General features: G+C 37.5%; 11 non-coding genes across 11 annotated transcripts; all 11 read left to right on the forward strand.

Moving 5' to 3' along the window:
• Window positions 1–1,376: 1,376 nt before the first annotated feature.
• Window positions 1,377–1,449, forward strand: trnaf-gaa (transfer RNA phenylalanine (anticodon GAA)). Its single transcript has one exon. It is a non-coding gene; the product is annotated as a tRNA-Phe (tRNA).
• A 1,610-nt stretch (window positions 1,450–3,059) lies between these two features.
• Window positions 3,060–3,132, forward strand: trnaf-gaa (transfer RNA phenylalanine (anticodon GAA)). The gene has a single exon. It is a non-coding gene; the product is annotated as a tRNA-Phe (tRNA).
• Window positions 3,133–4,732: 1,600 nt separating this feature from the next.
• trnaf-gaa (transfer RNA phenylalanine (anticodon GAA)) lies at window positions 4,733–4,805 on the forward strand. Its single transcript has one exon. It is a non-coding gene; the product is annotated as a tRNA-Phe (tRNA).
• A 1,553-nt stretch (window positions 4,806–6,358) lies between these two features.
• trnaf-gaa (transfer RNA phenylalanine (anticodon GAA)) lies at window positions 6,359–6,431 on the forward strand. The gene has a single exon. It is a non-coding gene; the product is annotated as a tRNA-Phe (tRNA).
• A 1,610-nt stretch (window positions 6,432–8,041) lies between these two features.
• trnaf-gaa (transfer RNA phenylalanine (anticodon GAA)) lies at window positions 8,042–8,114 on the forward strand. Its single transcript has one exon. It is a non-coding gene; the product is annotated as a tRNA-Phe (tRNA).
• Window positions 8,115–9,724: 1,610 nt separating this feature from the next.
• On the forward strand, window positions 9,725–9,797 carry trnaf-gaa (transfer RNA phenylalanine (anticodon GAA)). The gene has a single exon. It is a non-coding gene; the product is annotated as a tRNA-Phe (tRNA).
• Window positions 9,798–11,407: 1,610 nt separating this feature from the next.
• Window positions 11,408–11,480, forward strand: trnaf-gaa (transfer RNA phenylalanine (anticodon GAA)). Its single transcript has one exon. It is a non-coding gene; the product is annotated as a tRNA-Phe (tRNA).
• A 1,610-nt stretch (window positions 11,481–13,090) lies between these two features.
• Window positions 13,091–13,163, forward strand: trnaf-gaa (transfer RNA phenylalanine (anticodon GAA)). Its single transcript has one exon. It is a non-coding gene; the product is annotated as a tRNA-Phe (tRNA).
• A 1,610-nt stretch (window positions 13,164–14,773) lies between these two features.
• On the forward strand, window positions 14,774–14,846 carry trnaf-gaa (transfer RNA phenylalanine (anticodon GAA)). Its single transcript has one exon. It is a non-coding gene; the product is annotated as a tRNA-Phe (tRNA).
• A 1,610-nt stretch (window positions 14,847–16,456) lies between these two features.
• trnaf-gaa (transfer RNA phenylalanine (anticodon GAA)) lies at window positions 16,457–16,529 on the forward strand. Its single transcript has one exon. It is a non-coding gene; the product is annotated as a tRNA-Phe (tRNA).
• Window positions 16,530–18,139: 1,610 nt separating this feature from the next.
• On the forward strand, window positions 18,140–18,212 carry trnaf-gaa (transfer RNA phenylalanine (anticodon GAA)). Its single transcript has one exon. It is a non-coding gene; the product is annotated as a tRNA-Phe (tRNA).
• The last annotated feature ends 323 nt before the right edge of the window (window positions 18,213–18,535 follow it).

An 18,535-nucleotide genomic window follows, 5' to 3' on the forward strand; every position in this document is an offset into this window, starting at 1 on the left:
AACTGAAGACATTCAAGTGTTCTATCTTCTATCTATTTTAAGAGAGCAAAACAGACTGGGATTACTTTAAACAAGAGCACTATTTTGTTTTCTTAATAAGTGCTCTTGTTTGGGGCAGTCTCATCTGTGCAGATCCAGTTCAGTGTCCTGCAACCTTTTAATGTGTGATTTAATTCCTGCAATGTATTTCTGAACATTACCCTAACTGAAGTGTACCTACCTAAAGTTTACTGTGAGTGCAAATAAGTTGGGGCAACATTCAGTAAAGTTATCTTCAAGAGACCGAAAACAACAAGCAAACTGATGTTGGATTTTTTACACAGTAGAGTTATGTGGAATCTGACCAAGTTCTGCTTCAAACTTAGCAGCTTTACATTTAAGAACATCAAATGAAAGACTTTATTACAGTGTACTAAAACTCAAAATTTACTATAGGTCTAATTTGACTAAACATTGGCAGGTATTGCACAATGGGCAGTTAATGTTAATAACCTGTCTTTCATATGGTATTTTGGAAAATTGTCACTTCTATTGTGACAAAGGAATTAGATGTGGGCAGAGCTGTGAATTATCCCAATCAATGATCGCAGTCTGAACAGTCTGAAAGAAGAGCACCTGATTAATGTTCTTCAGAATGAAGGACTGTAGGATGTAGAATGCACTCAGCTGAGCAAAGACACAAGACACATACTGCTACCGAGAGAAACTTATGAAGTGAGCCAAGCTGGGCAGTGTGTTCTTTAATAATTCCAGTGAAATGGATTAGTTTGGTTTGCTAGAAAAAGAAATAAAAATGAATTTGACAAGGTGGAAAACATGAATTAAACCTAGAGGTGGAGATATGCAATACAATGTTATTCGAAAGATTTAGAACCATTGGAAACTCAGCACTAGCATTCGCGTGGTTCCATGGTGTAATGGTTAGCACTCTGGACTCTGAATCCAGTGATCTGAGTGGATCTCGGCGGAACCTGAGATCATCTTTTTTGTACCTAGTGGGACTGTTCATCACAGCCTTCTTGAAATGTCTGTCAATGTCATCAGTGTTTTCACAAGTGAAGTCTTTTTTATGCTTATTTTACAACTACAGCCACTGTAGTGAATATAATGGCTGCATTTTCATCTCCATGATTAAAACTTGGTGTTTAAATAGTAGAAAAATTAATTCAAAACCTTTCAGGGCATATCACATAAAATGTCTGCATGATTTCATTGCTGATTTTTAACCACGTGAACAAAAAAAGTACTTTGCTTCCAGCGGTAGTCAATGTGGAACAGCGAGTTTCAATGGATAAAAACAAATAGGGCCCATTAAAAGATGAAGACTGCTGAACTGTGAATGCTCTACCTTCACATTTTGATAGCTGTGCTCAGCTGCCGAAATAGCTCAGTTGGGAGAGCGTTAGACTGAAGATCTAAAGGTCCCTGGTTCGATCCCGGGTTTCGGCAGAATATAGGCTGTATAAAACATCTCTTAACTACTCTGGACTGTAGGACTGAGCAAGATGTTTTGAGCTGAGTCAGGTATGTAATTGAATTACATTTCCGTTTGTACTATTCAAGCTGAACTCAAGATCATGATCTTCTGTGATGTCACAATTGAGACCCTAACAATGGATCTGACATGTCTTACTGTTATTTTTGTACAAGCTATTTGTTGGGGTAGTTTTAAGTGACTCAAGCAACTGAAGACATTCAAGTGTTCTATCTTCTATCTATTTTAAGAGAGCAAAACAGACTGGGATTACTTTAAACAAGAGCACTATTTTGTTTTCTTAATAAGTGCTCTTGTTTGGGGCAGTCTCATCTGTGCAGATCCAGTTCAGTGTCCTGCAACCTTTTAATGTGTGATTTAATTCCTGCAATGTATTTCTGAACATTACCCTAACTGAAGTGTACCTACCTAAAGTTTACTGTGAGTGCAAATAAGTTGGGGCAACATTCAGTAAAGTTATCTTCAAGAGACCGAAAACAACAAGCAAACTGATGTTGGATTTTTTACACAGTAGAGTTATGTGGAATCTGACCAAGTTCTGCTTCAAACTTAGCAGCTTTACATTTAAGAACATCAAATGAAAGACTTTATTACAGTGTACTAAAACTCAAAATTTACTATAGGTCTAATTTGACTAAACATTGGCAGGTATTGCACAATGGGCAGTTAATGTTAATAACCTGTCTTTCATATGGTATTTTGGAAAATTGTCACTTCTATTGTGACAAAGGAATTAGATGTGGGCAGAGCTGTGAATTATCCCAATCAATGATCGCAGTCTGAACAGTCTGAAAGAAGAGCACCTGATTAATGTTCTTCAGAATGAAGGACTGTAGGATGTAGAATACACTCAGCTGAGCAAAGACACAAGACACATACTGCTACCGAGAGAAACTTATGAAGTGAGCCAAGCTGGGCAGTGTGTTCTTTAATAATTCCAGTGAAATGGATTAGTTTGGTTTGCTAGAAAAAGAAATAAAAATGAATTTGACAAGGTGGAAAACATGAATTAAACCTAGAGGTGGAGATATGCAATACAATGTTATTCGAAAGATTTAGAACCATTGGAAACTCAGCACTAGCATTCGTGTGGTTCCATGGTGTAATGGTTAGCACTCTGGACTCTGAATCCAGTGATCTGAGTGGATCTTGGCGGAACCTGAGATCATCTTTTTTGTACCTAGTGGGACTGTTCATCACAGCCTTCTTGAAATGTCTGTCAATGTCATCAGTGTTTTCACAAGTGAAGTCTTTTTTATGCTTATTTTACAACTACAGCCACTGTAGTGAATATAATGGCTGCATTTTCATCTCCATGATTAAAACTTGGTGTTTAAATAGTAGAAAAATTAATTCAAAACCTTTCAGGGCATATCACATAAAATGTCTGCATGATTTCATTGCTGATTTTTAACCACGTGAACAAAAAAAGTACTTTGCTTCCAGCGGTAGTCAATGTGGAACAGCGAGTTTCAATGGATAAAAACAAATAGGGCCCATTAAAAGATGAAGACTGCTGAACTGTGAATGCTCTACCTTCACATTTTGATAGCTGTGCTCAGCTGCCGAAATAGCTCAGTTGGGAGAGCGTTAGACTGAAGATCTAAAGGTCCCTGGTTCGATCCTGGGTTTCGGCAGAATATAGGCTGTATAAAACATCTCTGGACTGTAGGACTGAGCAAGATGTTTTGAGCTGAGTCAGGTATGTAATTGAATTACATTTCCGTTTGTACTATTCAAGCTGAACTCAAGATCATGATCTTCTGTGATGTCACAATTGAGACCCTAACAATGGATCTGACATGTCTTACTGTTATTTTTGTACAAGCTATTTGTTGGGGTAGTTTTAAGTGACTCAAGCAACTGAAGACATTCAAGTGTTCTATCTTCTATCTATTTTAAGAGAGCAAAACAGACTGGGATTACTTTAAACAAGAGCACTATTTTGTTTTCTTAATAAGTGCTCTTGTTTGGGGCAGTCTCATCTGTGCAGATCCAGTTCAGTGTCCTGCAACCTTTTAATGTGTGATTTAATTCCTGCAATGTATTTCTGAACATTACCCTAACTGAAGTGTACCTACCTAAAGTTTACTGTGAGTGCAAATAAGTTGAGGCAACATTCAGTAAAGTTATCTTCAAGAGACCGAAAACAACAAGCAAACTGATGTTGGATTTTTTACACAGTAGAGTTATGTGGAATCTGAGCAAGTTCTGCTTCAAACTTAGCAGCTTTACATTTAAGAACATCAAATGAAAGACTTTATTACAGTGTACTAAAACTCAAAATTTACTATAGTTCTAATTTGACTAAACATTGGCAGGTATTGCACAATGGGCAGTTAATGTTAATAACCTGTCTTTCATATGGTATTTTGGAAAACTGTCACTTCTATTGTGACAAAGGAATTTGATGTGGGCAGAGCTGTGAATTATCCCAATCAATGATCGCAGTCTGAACAGTCTGAAAGAAGAGCACCTGATTAATGTTCTTCAGAATGAAGGACTGTAGGATGTAGAATGCACTCAGCTGAGCAAAGACACAAGACACATACTGCTACCGAGAGAAACTTATGAAGTGAGCCAAGCTGGGCAGTGTGTTCTTTAATAATTCCAGTGAAATGGATTAGTTTGGTTTGCTAGAAAAAGAAATACAAATGAATTTGACAAGGTGGAAAACATGAATTAAACCTAGAGATGGAGATATGCAATACAATGTTATTCGAAAGATTTAGAACCATTGGAAACTCAGCACTAGCATTCGTGTGGTTCCATGGTGTAATGGTTAGCACTCTGGACTCTGAATCCAGTGATCTGAGTGGATCTCGGCGGAACCTGAGATCATCTTTTTTGTACCTAGTGGGACTGTTCATCACAGCCTTCTTGAAATGTCTGTCAATGTCATCAGTGTTTTCACAAGTGAAGTCTTTTTTATGCTTATTTTACAACTACAGCCACTGTAGTGAATATAATGGCTGCATTTTCATCTCCATGATTAAAACTTGGTGTTTAAATAGTAGAAAAATTAATTCAAAACCTTTCAGGGCATATCACATAAAATGTCTGCATGATTTCATTGCTGATTTTTAACCACGTGAACAAAAAAAGTACTTTGCTTCCAGCGGTAGTCAATGTGGAACAGCGAATTTCAATGGATAAAAACAAATAGGGCCCATTAAAAGATGAAGACTGCTGAACTGTGAATGCTCTACCTTCACATTTTGATAGCTGTGCTCAGCTGCCGAAATAGCTCAGTTGGGAGAGCGTTAGACTGAAGATCTAAAGGTCCCTGGTTCGATCCCGGGTTTCGGCAGAATATAGGCTGTATAAAACATCTCTTAACTACTCTGGACTGTAGGACTGAGCAAGATGTTTTGAGCTGAGTCAGGTATGTAATTGAATTACATTTCCGTTTGTACTATTCAAGCTGAACTCAAGATCATGATCTTCTGTGATGTCACAATTGAGACCCTAACAATGGATCTGACATGTCTTACTGTTATTTTTGTACAAGCTATTTGTTGGGGTAGTTTTAAGTGACTCAAGCAACTGAAGACATTCAAGTGTTCTATCTTCTATCTATTTTAAGAGAGCAAAACAGACTGGGATTACTTTAAACAAGAGCACTATTTTGTTTTCTTAATAAGTGCTCTTGTTTGGGGCAGTCTCATCTGTGCAGATCCAGTTCAGTGTCCTGCAACCTTTTAATGTGTGATTTAATTCCTGCAATGTATTTCTGAACATTACCCTAACTGAAGTGTACCTACCTAAAGTTTACTGTGAGTGCAAATAAGTTGGGGCAACATTCAGTAAAGTTATCTTCAAGAGACCGAAAACAACAAGCAAACTGATGTTGGATTTTTTACACAGTAGAGTTATGTGGAATCTGACCAAGTTCTGCTTCAAACTTAGCAGCTTTACATTTAAGAACATCAAATGAAAGACTTTATTACAGTGTACTAAAACTCAAAATTTACTATAGTTCTAATTTGACTAAACATTGGCAGGTATTGCACAATGGGCAGTTAATGTTAATAACCTGTCTTTCATATGGTATTTTGGAAAATTGTCACTTCTATTGTGACAAAGGAATTAGATGTGGGCAGAGCTGTGAATTATCCCAATCAATGATTGCAGTCTGAACAGTCTGAAAGAAGAGCACCTGATTAATGTTCTTCAGAATGAAGGACTGTAGGATGTAGAATGCACTCAGCTGAGCAAAGACACAAGACACATACTGCTACCGAGAGAAATTTATGAAGTGAGCCAAGCTGGGCAGTGTGTTCTTTAATAATTCCAGTGAAATGGATTAGTTTGGTTTGCTAGAAAAAGAAATAAAAATGAATTTGACAAGGTGGAAAACATGAATTAAACCTAGAGGTGGAGATATGCAATACAATGTTATTCGAAAGATTTAGAACCATTGGAAACTCAGCACTAGCATTCGTGTGGTTCCATGGTGTAATGGTTAGCACTCTGGACTCTGAATCCAGTGATCTGAGTGGATCTCGGCGGAACCTGAGATCATCTTTTTTGTACCTAGTGGGACTGTTCATCACAGCCTTCTTGAAATGTCTGTCAATGTCATCAGTGTTTTCACAAGTGAAGTCTTTTTTATGCTTATTTTACAACTACAGCCACTGTAGTGAATATAATGGCTGCATTTTCATCTCCATGATTAAAACTTGGTGTTTAAATAGTAGAAAAAAATTTTAACCACGTGAACAAAAAAAGTACTTTGCTTCCAGCGGTAGTCAATGTGGAACAGCGAGTTTCAATGGATAAAAACAAATAGGGCCCATTAAAAGATGAAGACTGCTGAACTGTGAATGCTCTACCTTCACATTTTGATAGCTGTGCTCAGCTGCCGAAATAGCTCAGTTGGGAGAGCGTTAGACTGAAGATCTAAAGGTCCCTGGTTCGATCCCGGGTTTCGGCAGAATATAGGCTGTATAAAACATCTCTTAACTACTCTGGACTGTAGGACTGAGCAAGATGTTTTGAGCTGAGTCAGGTATGTAATTGAATTACATTTCCGTTTGTACTATTCAAGCTGAACTCAAGATCATGATCTTCTGTGATGTCACAATTGAGACCCTAACAATGGATCTGACATGTCTTACTGTTATTTTTGTACAAGCTATTTGTTGGGGTAGTTTTAAGTGACTCAAGCAACTGAAGACATTCAAGTGTTCTATCTTCTATCTATTTTAAGAGAGCAAAACAGACTGGGATTACTTTAAACAAGAGCACTATTTTGTTTTCTTAATAAGTGCTCTTGTTTGGGGCAGTCTCATCTGTGCAGATCCAGTTCAGTGTCCTGCAACCTTTTAATGTGTGATTTAATTCCTGCAATGTATTTCTGAACATTACCCTAACTGAAGTGTACCTACCTAAAGTTTACTGTGAGTGCAAATAAGTTGGGGCAACATTCAGTAAAGTTATCTTCAAGAGACCGAAAACAACAAGCAAACTGATGTTGGATTTTTTACACAGTAGAGTTATGTGGAATCTGACCAAGTTCTGCTTCAAACTTAGCAGCTTTACATTTAAGAACATCAAATGAAAGACTTTATTACAGTGTACTAAAACTCAAAATTTACTATAGTTCTAATTTGACTAAACATTGGCAGGTATTGCACAATGGGCAGTTAATGTTAATAACCTGTCTTTCATATGGTATTTTGGAAAATTGTCACTTCTATTGTGACAAAGGAATTTGATGTGGGCAGAGCTGTGAATTATCCCAATCAATGATTGCAGTCTGAACAGTCTGAAAGAAGAGCACCTGATTAATGTTCTTCAGAATGAAGGACTGTAGGATGTAGAATGCACTCAGCTGAGCAAAGACACAAGACACATACTGCTACCGAGAGAAATTTATGAAGTGAGCCAAGCTGGGCAGTGTGTTCTTTAATAATTCCAGTGAAATGGATTAGTTTGGTTTGCTAGAAAAAGAAATAAAAATGAATTTGACAAGGTGGAAAACAAGAATTAAACCTAGAGGTGGAGATATGCAATACAATGTTATTCGAAAGATTTAGAACCATTGGAAACTCAGCACTAGCATTCGTGTGGTTCCATGGTGTAATGGTTAGCACTCTGGACTCTGAATCCAGTGATCTGAGTGGATCTCGGCGGAACCTGAGATCATCTTTTTTGTACCTAGTGGGACTGTTCATCACAGCCTTCTTGAAATGTCTGTCAATGTCATCAGTGTTTTCACAAGTGAAGTCTTTTTTATGCTTATTTTACAACTACAGCCACTGTAGTGAATGTAATGGCTGCATTTTCATCTCCATGATTAAAACTTGGTGTTTAAATAGTAGAAAAAATAATTCAAAACCTTTCAGGGCATATCACATAAAATGTCTGCATGATTTCATTGCTGATTTTTAACCACGTGAACAAAAAAAGTACTTTGCTTCCAGCGGTAGTCAATGTGGAACAGCGAGTTTCAATGGATAAAAACAAATAGGGCCCATTAAAAGATGAAGACTGCTGAACTGTGAATGCTCTACCTTCACATTTTGATAGCTGTGCTCGGCTGCCGAAATAGCTCAGTTGGGAGAGCGTTAGACTGAAGATCTAAAGGTCCCTGGTTCGATCCCGGGTTTCGGCAGAATATAGGCTGTATAAAACATCTCTTAACTACTCTGGACTGTAGGACTGAGCAAGATGTTTTGAGCTGAGTCAGGTATGTAATTGAATTACATTTCCGTTTGTACTATTCAAGCTGAACTCAAGATCATGATCTTCTGTGATGTCACAATTGAGACCCTAACAATGGATCTGACATGTCTTACTGTTATTTTTGTACAAGCTATTTGTTGGGGTAGTTTTAAGTGACTCAAGCAACTGAAGACATTCAAGTGTTCTATCTTCTATCTATTTTAAGAGAGCAAAACAGACTGGGATTACTTTAAACAAGAGCACTATTTTGTTTTCTTAATAAGTGCTCTTGTTTGGGGCAGTCTCATCTGTGCAGATCCAGTTCAGTGTCCTGCAACCTTTTAATGTGTGATTTAATTCCTGCAATGTATTTCTGAACATTACCCTAACTGAAGTGTACCTACCTAAAGTTTACTGTGAGTGCAAATAAGTTGGGGCAACATTCAGTAAAGTTATCTTCAAGAGACCGAAAACAACAAGCAAACTGATGTTGGATTTTTTACACAGTAGAGTTATGTGGAATCTGACCAAGTTCTGCTTCAAACTTAGCAGCTTTACATTTAAGAACATCAAATGAAAGACTTTATTACAGTGTACTAAAACTCAAAATTTACTATAGTTCTAATTTGACTAAACATTGGCAGGTATTGCACAATGGGCAGTTAATGTTAATAACCTGTCTTTCATATGGTATTTTGGAAAATTGTCACTTCTATTGTGACAAAGGAATTTGATGTGGGCAGAGCTGTGAATTATCCCAATCAATGATCGCAGTCTGAACAGTCTGAAAGAAGAGCACCTGATTAATGTTCTTCAGAATGAAGGACTGTAGGATGTAGAATGCACTCAGCTGAGCAAAGACACAAGACACATACTGCTACCGAGAGAAACTTATGAAGTGAGCCAAGCTGGGCAGTGTGTTCTTTAATTATTCCAGTGAAATGGATTAGTTTGGTTTGCTAGAAAAAGAAATAAAAATGAATTTGACAAGGTGGAAAACATGAATTAAACGTAGAGATGGAGATATGCAATACAATGTTATTCGAAAGATTTAGAACCATTGGAAACTCAGCACTAGCATTCGTGTGGTTCCATGGTGTAATGGTTAGCACTCTGGACTCTGAATCCAGTGATCTGAGTGGATCTAGGTGGAACCTGAGATCATCTTTTTTGTACCTAGTGGGACTGTTCATCACAGCCTTCTTGAAATATCTGCCAATGTCATCAGTGTTTTCACAAGTGAAGTCTTTTTTATGCTTATTTTACAACTACAGCCACTGTAGTGAATATAATGGCTGCATTTTCATCTCCATGATTAAAACTTGGTGTTTAAATAGTAGAAAAAATAATTCAAAACCTTTCAGGGCATATCACATAAAATGTCTGCATGATTTCATTGCTGATTTTTAACCACGTGAACAAAAAAAGTACTTTGCTTCCAGCGGTAGTCAATGTGGAACAGCGAGTTTCAATGGATAAAAACAAATAGGGCCCATTAAAAGATGAAGACTGCTGAACTGTGAATGCTCTACCTTCACATTTTGATAGCTGTGCTCGGCTGCCGAAATAGCTCAGTTGGGAGAGCGTTAGACTGAAGATCTAAAGGTCCCTGGTTCGATCCCGGGTTTCGGCAGAATATAGGCTGTATAAAACATCTCTTAACTACTCTGGACTGTAGGACTGAGCAAGATGTTTTGAGCTGAGTCAGGTATGTAATTGAATTACATTTCCGTTTGTACTATTCAAGCTGAACTCAAGATCATGATCTTCTGTGATGTCACAATTGAGACCCTAACAATGGATCTGACATGTCTTACTGTTATTTTTGTACAAGCTATTTGTTGGGGTAGTTTTAAGTGACTCAAGCAACTGAAGACATTCAAGTGTTCTATCTTCTATCTATTTTAAGAGAGCAAAACAGACTGGGATTACTTTAAACAAGAGCACTATTTTGTTTTCTTAATAAGTGCTCTTGTTTGGGGCAGTCTCATCTGTGCAGATCCAGTTCAGTGTCCTGCAACCTTTTAATGTGTGATTTAATTCCTGCAATGTATTTCTGAACATTACCCTAACTGAAGTGTACCTACCTAAAGTTTACTGTGAGTGCAAATAAGTTGGGGCAACATTCAGTAAAGTTATCTTCAAGAGACCGAAAACAACAAGCAAACTGATGTTGGATTTTTTACACAGTAGAGTTATGTGGAATCTGACCAAGTTCTGCTTCAAACTTAGCAGCTTTACATTTAAGAACATCAAATGAAAGACTTTATTACAGTGTACTAAAACTCAAAATTTACTATAGTTCTAATTTGACTAAACATTGGCAGGTATTGCACAATGGGCAGTTAATGTTAATAACCTGTCTTTCATATGGTATTTTGGAAAATTGTCACTTCTATTGTGACAAAGGAATTAGATGTGGGCAGAGCTGTGAATTATCCCAATCAATGATCGCAGTCTGAACAGTCTGAAAGAAGAGCACCTGATTAATGTTCTTCAGAATGAAGGACTGTAGGATGTAGAATGCACTCAGCTGAGCAAAGACACAAGACACATACTGCTACCGAGAGAAATTTATGAAGTGAGCCAAGCTGGGCAGTGTGTTCTTTAATAATTCCAGTGAAATGGATTAGTTTGGTTTGCTAGAAAAAGAAATAAAAATGAATTTGACAAGGTGGAAAACATGAATTAAACCTAGAGGTGGAGATATGCAATACAATGTTATTCGAAAGATTTAGAACCATTGGAAACTCAGCACTAGCATTCGTGTGGTTCCATGGTGTAATAGTTAGCACTCTGGACTCTGAATCCAGTGATCTGAGTGGATCTCGGCGGAACCTGAGATCATCTTTTTTGTACCTAGTGGGACTGTTCATCACAGCCTTCTTGAAATGTCTGTCAATGTCATCAGTGTTTTCACAAGTGAAGTCTTTTTTATGCTCATTTTACAACTACAGCCACTGTAGTGAATATAATGGCTGCATTTTCATCTCCATGATTAAAACTTGGTGTTTAAATAGTAGAAAAATTAATTCAAAACCTTTCAGGGCATATCACATAAAATGTCTGCATGATTTCATTGCTGATTTTTAACCACGTGAACAAAAAAAGTACTTTGCTTCCAGCGGTAGTCAATGTGGAACAGCGAGTTTCAATGGATAAAAACAAATAGGGCCCATTAAAAGATGAAGACTGCTGAACTGTGAATGCTCTACCTTCACATTTTGATAGCTGTGCTCGGCTGCCGAAATAGCTCAGTTGGGAGAGCGTTAGACTGAATGTCTAAAGGTCCCTGGTTCGATCCCGGGTTTCGGCAGAATATAGGCTGTATAAAACATCTCTTAACTACTCTGGACTGTAGGACTGAGCAAGATGTTTTGAGCTGAGTCAGGTATGTAATTGAATTACATTTCCGTTTGTACTATTCAAGCTGAACTCAAGATCATGATCTTCTGTGATGTCACAATTGAGACCCTAACAATGGATCTGACATGTCTTACTGTTTTTTTTGTACAAGCTATTTGTTGGGGTAGTTTTAAGTGACTCAAGCAACTGAAGACTTTCACGTGTTCTATCTTCTATCTATTTGAAGAGAGCAAAACAGACTGGGATTACTTTAAACAAGAGCACTATTTTGTTTTCTTAATAAGTGCTCTTGTTTGGGGCAGTCTCATCTGTGCAGATCCAGTTCAGTGTCCTGCAACCTTTTAATGTGTGATTTAATTCCTGCAATGTATTTCTGAACATTACCCTAACTGAAGTGTACCTACCTAAAGTTTACTGTGAGTGCAAATAAGTTGGGGCAACATTCAGTAAAGTTATCTTCAAGAGACCGAAAACAACAAGCAAACTGATGTTGGATTTTTTACACAGTAGAGTTATGTGGAATCTGACCAAGTTCTGCTTCAAACTTACCAGCTTTACATTTAAGAACATCAAATGAAAGACTTTATTACAGTGTACTAAAACTCAAAATTTACTATAGTTCTAATTTGACTAAACATTGGCAGGTATTGCACAATGGGCAGTTAATGTTAATAACCTGTCTTTCATATGGTATTTTGGAAAATTGTCACTTCTATTGTGACAAAGGAATTTGATGTGGGCAGAGCTGTGAATTATCCCAATCAATGATCGCAGTCTGAACAGTCTGAAAGAAGAGCACCTGATTAATGTTCTTCAGAATGAAGGACTGTAGGATGTAAAATGCACTCAGCTGAGCAAAGACACAAGACACATACTGCTACCGAGAGAAACTTATGAAGTGAGCCAAGCTGGGCAGTGTGTTCTTTAATAATTCCAGTGAAATGGATTAGTTTGGTTTGCTAGAAAAAGAAATAAAAATGAATTTGACAAGGTGGAAAACATGAATTAAACCTAGAGGTGGAGATATGCAATACAATGTTATTCGAAAGATTTAGAACCATTGCAAACTTAGCACTAGCATTCGTGTGGTTCCATGGTGTAATGGTTAGCGCTCTGGACTCTGAATCCAGTGATCTGAGTGGATCTCGGCGGAACCTGAGATCATCTTTTTTGTACCTAGTGGGACTGTTCATCACAGCCTTCTTGAAATGTCTGTCAATGTCATCAGTGTTTTCACAAGTGAAGTCTTTTTTATGCTTATTTTACAACTACAGCCACTGTAGTGAATATAATGGCTGCATTTTCATCTCCATGATTAAAACTTGGTGTTTAAATAGTAGAAAAATTAATTCAAAACCTTTCAGGGCATATCACATAAAATGTCTGCATGATTTCATTGCTGATTTTTAACCACGTGAACAAAAAAAGTACTTTGCTTCCAGCGGTAGTCAATGTGGAACAGCGAGTTTCAATGGATAAAAACAAATAGGGCCCATTAAAAGATGAAGACTGCTGAACTGTGAATGCTCTACCTTCACATTTTGATAGCTGTGCTCGGCTGCCGAAATAGCTCAGTTGGGAGAGCGTTAGACTGAAGGTCTAAAGGTCCCTGGTTCGATCCCGGGTTTCGGCAGAATATAGGCTGTATAAAACATCTCTTAACTACTCTGGACTGTAGGACTGAGCAAGATGTTTTGAGCTGAGTCAGGTATGTAATTGAATTACATTTCCGTTTGTACTATTCAAGCTGAACTCAAGATCATGATCTTCTGTGATGTCACAATTGAGACCCTAACAATGGATCTGACATGTCTTACTGTTTTTTTTGTACAAGCTATTTGTTGGGGTAGTTTTAAGTGACTCAAGCAACTGAAGACATTCAAGTGTTCTATCTTCTATCTATTTTAAGAGAGCAAAACAGACTGGGATTACTTTAAACAAGAGCACTATTTTGTTTTCTTAATAAGTGCTCTTGTTTGGGGCAGTCTCATCTGTGCAGATCCAGTTCAGTGTCCTGCAACCTTTTAATGTGTGATTTAATTCCTGCAATGTATTTCTGAACATTACCCTAACTGAAGTGTACCTACCTAAAGTTTACTGTGAGTGCAAATAAGTTGGGGCAACATTCAGTAAAGTTATCTTCAAGAGACCGAAAACAACAAGCAAACTGATGTTGGATTTTTTACACAGTAGAGTTATGTGGAATCTGACCAAGTTCTGCTTCAAACTTACCAGCTTTACATTTAAGAACATCAAATGAAAGACTTTATTACAGTGTACTAAAACTCAAAATTTACTATAGTTCTAATTTGACTAAACATTGGCAGGTATTGCACAATGGGCAGTTAATGTTAATAACCTGTCTTTCATATGGTATTTTGGAAAATTGTCACTTCTATTGTGACAAAGGAATTTGATGTGGGCAGAGCTGTGAATTATCCCAATCAATGATCGCAGTCTGAACAGTCTGAAAGAAGAGCACCTGATTAATGTTCTTCAGAATGAAGGACTGTAGGATGTAAAATGCACTCAGCTGAGCAAAGACACAAGACACATACTGCTACCGAGAGAAACTTATGAAGTGAGCCAAGCTGGGCAGTGTGTTCTTTAATAATTCCAGTGAAATGGATTAGTTTGGTTTGCTAGAAAAAGAAATAAAAATGAATTTGACAAGATGGAAAACATGAATTAAACCTAGAGGTGGAGATATGCAATACAATGTTATTCGAAAGATTTAGAACCATTGGAAACTCAGCACTAGCATTCGTGTGGTTCCATGGTGTAATAGTTAGCACTCTGGACTCTGAATCCAGTGATCTGAGTGGATCTCGGCGGAACCTGAGATCATCTTTTTTGTACCTAGTGGGACTGTTCATCACAGCCTTCTTGAAATGTCTGTCAATGTCATCAGTGTTTTCACAAGTGAAGTCTTTTTTATGCTCATTTTACAACTACAGCCACTGTAGTGAATATAATGGCTGCATTTTCATCTCCATGATTAAAACTTGGTGTTTAAATAGTAGAAAAATTAATTCAAAACCTTTCAGGGCATATCACATAAAATGTCTGCATGATTTCATTGCTGATTTTTAACCACGTGAACAAAAAAAGTACTTTGCTTCCAGCGGTAGTCAATGTGGAACAGCGAGTTTCAATGGATAAAAACAAATAGGGCCCATTAAAAGATGAAGACTGCTGAACTGTGAATGCTCTACCTTCACATTTTGATAGCTGTGCTCGGCTGCCGAAATAGCTCAGTTGGGAGAGCGTTAGACTGAATGTCTAAAGGTCCCTGGTTCGATCCCGGGTTTCGGCAGAATATAGGCTGTATAAAACATCTCTTAACTACTCTGGACTGTAGGACTGAGCAAGATGTTTTGAGCTGAGTCAGGTATGTAATTGAATTACATTTCCGTTTGTACTATTCAAGCTGAACTCAAGATCATGATCTTCTGTGATGTCACAATTGAGACCCTAACAATGGATCTGACATGTCTTACTGTTTTTTTTGTACAAGCTATTTGTTGGGGTAGTTTTAAGTGACTCAAGCAACTGAAGACTTTCACGTGTTCTATCTTCTATCTATTTGAAGAGAGCAAAACAGACTGGGATTACTTTAAACAAGAGCACTATTTTGTTTTCTTAATAAGTGCTCTTGTTTGGGGCAGTCTCATCTGTGCAGATCCAGTTCAGTGTCCTGCAACCTTTTAATGTGTGATTTAATTCCTGCAATGTATTTCTGAACATTACCCTAACTGAAGTGTACCTACCTAAAGTTTACTGTGAGTGCAAATAAGTTGGGGCAACATTCAGTAAAGTTATCTTCAAGAGACCGAAAACAACAAGCAAACTGATGTTGGATTTTTTACACAGTAGAGTTATGTGGAATCTGACCAAGTTCTGCTTCAAACTTACCAGCTTTACATTTAAGAACATCAAATGAAAGACTTTATTACAGTGTACTAAAACTCAAAATTTACTATAGTTCTAATTTGACTAAACATTGGCAGGTATTGCACAATGGGCAGTTAATGTTAATAACCTGTCTTTCATATGGTATTTTGGAAAATTGTCACTTCTATTGTGACAAAGGAATTTGATGTGGGCAGAGCTGTGAATTATCCCAATCAATGATCGCAGTCTGAACAGTCTGAAAGAAGAGCACCTGATTAATGTTCTTCAGAATGAAGGACTGTAGGATGTAAAATGCACTCAGCTGAGCAAAGACACAAGACACATACTGCTACCGAGAGAAACTTATGAAGTGAGCCAAGCTGGGCAGTGTGTTCTTTAATAATTCCAGTGAAATGGATTAGTTTGGTTTGCTAGAAAAAGAAATAAAAATGAATTTGACAAGGTGGAAAACATGAATTAAACCTAGAGGTGGAGATATGCAATACAATGTTATTCGAAAGATTTAGAACCATTGCAAACTTAGCACTAGCATTCGTGTGGTTCCATGGTGTAATGGTTAGCGCTCTGGACTCTGAATCCAGTGATCTGAGTGGATCTCGGCGGAACCTGAGATCATCTTTTTTGTACCTAGTGGGACTGTTCATCACAGCCTTCTTGAAATGTCTGTCAATGTCATCAGTGTTTTCACAAGTGAAGTCTTTTTTATGCTTATTTTACAACTACAGCCACTGTAGTGAATATAATGGCTGCATTTTCATCTCCATGATTAAAACTTGGTGTTTAAATAGTAGAAAAATTAATTCAAAACCTTTCAGGGCATATCACATAAAATGTCTGCATGATTTCATTGCTGATTTTTAACCACGTGAACAAAAAAAGTACTTTGCTTCCAGCGGTAGTCAATGTGGAACAGCGAGTTTCAATGGATAAAAACAAATAGGGCCCATTAAAAGATGAAGACTGCTGAACTGTGAATGCTCTACCTTCACATTTTGATAGCTGTGCTCGGCTGCCGAAATAGCTCAGTTGGGAGAGCGTTAGACTGAAGGTCTAAAGGTCCCTGGTTCGATCCCGGGTTTCGGCAGAATATAGGCTGTATAAAACATCTCTTAACTACTCTGGACTGTAGGACTGAGCAAGATGTTTTGAGCTGAGTCAGGTATGTAATTGAATTACATTTCCGTTTGTACTATTCAAGCTGAACTCAAGATCATGATCTTCTGTGATGTCACAATTGAGACCCTAACAATGGATCTGACATGTCTTACTGTTTTTTTTGTACAAGCTATTTGTTGGGGTAGTTTTAAGTGACTCAAGCAACTGAAGACATTCAAGTGTTCTATCTTCTATCTATTTTAAGAGAGCAAAACAGACTGGGATTACTTTAAACAAGAGCACTATTTTGTTTTCTTAATAAGTGCTCTTGTTTGGGGCAGTCTCATCTGTGCAGATCCAGTTCAGTGTCCTGCAACCTTTTAATGTGTGATTTAATTCCTGCAATGTATTTCTGAACATTACCCTAACTGAAGTGTACCTACCTAAAGTTTACTGTGAGTGCAAATAAGTTGGGGCAACATTCAGTAAAGTTATCTTCAAGAGACCGAAAACAACAAGCAAACTGATGTTGGATTTTTTACACAGTAGAGTTATGTGGAATCTGACCAAGTTCTGCTTCAAACTTACCAGCTTTACATTTAAGAACATCAAATGAAAGACTTTATTACAGTGTACTAAAACTCAAAATTTACTATAGTTCTAATTTGACTAAACATTGGCAGGTATTGCACAATGGGCAGTTAATGTTAATAACCTGTCTTTCATATGGTATTTTGGAAAATTGTCACTTCTATTGTGACAAAGGAATTTGATGTGGGCAGAGCTGTGAATTATCCCAATCAATGATCGCAGTCTGAACAGTCTGAAAGAAGAGCACCTGATTAATGTTCTTCAGAATGAAGGACTGTAGGATGTAAAATGCACTCAGCTGAGCAAAGACACAAGACACATACTGCTACCGAGAGAAACTTATGAAGTGAGCCAAGCTGGGCAGTGTGTTCTTTAATAATTCCAGTGAAATGGATTAGTTTGGTTTGCTAGAAAAAGAAATAAAAATGAATTTGACAAGGTGGAAAACATGAATTAAACCTAGAGGTGGAGATATGCAATACAATGTTATTCGAAAGATTTAGAACCATTGCAAACTCAGCACTAGCATTCGTGTGGTTCCATGGTGTAATGGTTAGCGCTCTGGACTCTGAATCCAGTGATCTGAGTGGATCTCGGCGGAACCTGAGATCATCTTTTTTGTACCTAGTGGGACTGTTCATCACAGCCTTCTTGAAATGTCTGTCAATGTCATCAGTGTTTTCACAAGTGAAGTCTTTTTTATGCTTATTTTACAACTACAGCCACTGTAGTGAATATAATGGCTGCATTTTCATCTCCATGATTAAAACTTGGTGTTTAAATAGTAGAAAAATTAATTCAAAACCTTTCAGGGCATATCACATAAAATGTCTGCATGATTTCATTGCTGATTTTTAACCACGTGAACAAAAAAAATACTTTGCTTCCAGCAGTAGTCAATGTGGAACAGCGAGTTTCAATGGATAAAAACAAATAGGGCCCATTAAAAGATGAAGACTGCTGAACTGTGAATGCTCTACCTTCACATTTTGATAGCTGTGCTCAGCTGCCGAAATAGCTCAGTTGGGAGAGCGTTAGACTGAAGATCTAAAGGTCCCTGGTTCGATCCCGGGTTTCGGCAGAATATAGGCTGTATAAAACATCTCTGGACTGTAGGACTGAGCAAGATGTTTTGAGCTGAGTCAGGTATGTAATTGAATTACATTTCCGTTTGTACTATTCAAGCTGAACTCAAGATCATGATCTTCTGTGATGTCACAATTGAGACCCTAACAATGGATCTGACATGTCTTACTGTTATTTTTGTACAAGCTATTTGTTGGGGTAGTTTTAAGTGACTCAAGCAACTGAAGACATTCAAGTGTTCTATCTTCTATCTATTTTAAGAGAGCAAAACAGACTGGGATTACTTTAAACAAGAGCACTATTTTGTTTTCTTAATAA

The sequence above is a fragment of the Trichomycterus rosablanca genome, chromosome 20, assembly GCF_030014385.1.
Source record: "Trichomycterus rosablanca isolate fTriRos1 chromosome 20, fTriRos1.hap1, whole genome shotgun sequence".
NCBI classification, from domain to species: Eukaryota; Metazoa; Chordata; class Actinopteri; order Siluriformes; family Trichomycteridae; genus Trichomycterus; species Trichomycterus rosablanca.